The sequence below is a fragment of the Bidens hawaiensis genome, unplaced genomic scaffold (assembly GCF_021521415.1).
Source record: "Bidens hawaiensis isolate Kalapana, Puna unplaced genomic scaffold, B.hawaiensis_p1.1 tig00020325_1, whole genome shotgun sequence".
In the NCBI taxonomy this organism is placed as follows: Eukaryota; Viridiplantae; Streptophyta; class Magnoliopsida; order Asterales; family Asteraceae; genus Bidens; species Bidens hawaiensis.
In genome coordinates, this window is record NW_027493089.1 from 329716 (window position 1) to 331324 (window position 1609).

The 1609-nt window shown below is 39.2% G+C and overlaps 1 pseudogene; it reads right to left on the reverse strand.

The window, feature by feature from the left end:
- Positions 1-408: 408 nt before the first annotated feature.
- Positions 409-1146, reverse strand: LOC143560356 (UDP-glycosyltransferase 76G1 pseudogene; annotated as a pseudogene).
- Between the last annotated feature and the right edge of the window lie 463 nt (positions 1147-1609).

The window sequence follows — 1609 nt, forward strand, 5'->3', positions numbered from 1 at the left end:
TTTAATCCTTTAAATAACATAAGTAAGTTTTGAAATAAATGCCCTTTTTCCTTTGTAAAAAACAAGCACACGTGTGCATATGCAACCAATAATCTTCATATAATCTTCTTCTAAATTCTAATATATAATTATTTTTTTTAAGATACAAAAGAACAAGTGGCGGGTTCCCGGTGCTAAACACAAAAGACATCGTAAAGACGATGAGTTTCCGAAGAGGGGGCGATGACGCTGAACGGGTGATCCATAACATGGTTTAAAAGGGGTTAAACCTCGTTAGTATATGCTAAAAAATAAATGTACACCAACACTTGTATTTTGTTAATGGATTGATTTATCTTTGGTTTCTTTTTTGGTATGGTGTTGGTATACATTTATCTTTTAGCATATACTAACGAGGTTTAACCCCTTTTAAACCATGTTATTGATAACCTCTTCGGCGTCATCGCTCCCTCTCCGGAAGCTCATCGTCCTTATGATGTCTTTTGTCTTCAGCACCGGGAACCCTTCCACTTGTTCTTCCGTATCTTAAAACAAATAATTATATATTAGAATTTAGAAGAAGATTATATGAACATTGTTGGTTGCATATGCACATGTGTGTTTGTTTTTTAAAAAGGAAAAAGGGTATTTATGTTAGAACTTACTTTTGCTATTTAATGGGTTGAAGTAGCCAGCATCTTGAAGACGGGGTATTGCAACATACATCAAAAAGCAAAAAATGTTGCTCGTCCTCAGAACAAGTCCCGGGAGCTTAAGGCTCCTTGCGAACGGTTGAGCGGAGTATAGGAGTGCATCCGCTATCAAACATGCAACTGGCGGTTCATTTTTCGCCACCAATTCCCGCTCTAATAGGTGGCATAATTGAACTTCAACCCGTTGATTTAACGACTTCATTTTTGAAAAAGCTACAGAAACATCTAAAGCCGGTTTGGAATCACGTTGCTCATCATTGTGTGTATCGTTGTTGTCGAGGACAAATTTGAATGTGATTTGAGGGTAGTTGGCGGCAAGGATGGTGATGGTAAAGCCTTTCGAATGGAGTAGGTTTGCCAGCTGAAGCATCGGGTTTATATGGCCCCGATACGGCAGCCGGAGTATAATTATTCTTCGGTGGCTGTCAATGCAGATCTCTGCTTGGTTTTCCATGGCTATGACAGAGAATTGATTATGCTTATGTTATGAGTTATAAGTTATGATAGGTTATGTTAAAGGACATATTGTAATAAGAAGATGAAAGTGGCATGAATGAAGGCGGCAAGAGCATGCACATATAGGGGAGAAGTGAACTACAACGGTGGTGGTAGGTACATATATTTAGCTGACAAGGAGTAAATAATTCATATTGTTCATGGTATTTTGACAAGACTACAACGGTCGGACCGGGCCGGAACAAACACCGGTCCGGCTCATGGTATTTAGCCGTTTTCTAAAAACCCGACCAGTTTGTGATTGGACCGGACCCTGTGAACCGGTAAAATGTATAAAATCTAATATTCCGACGACAATTACATCCGATGACTCTACAAATAAGCTGGAATGCAAATGATAGGGGTGAAAGGAGATGGGGAGACCGATTGAGTCATAAATCTTACCTAAGGTGTGAGATGAA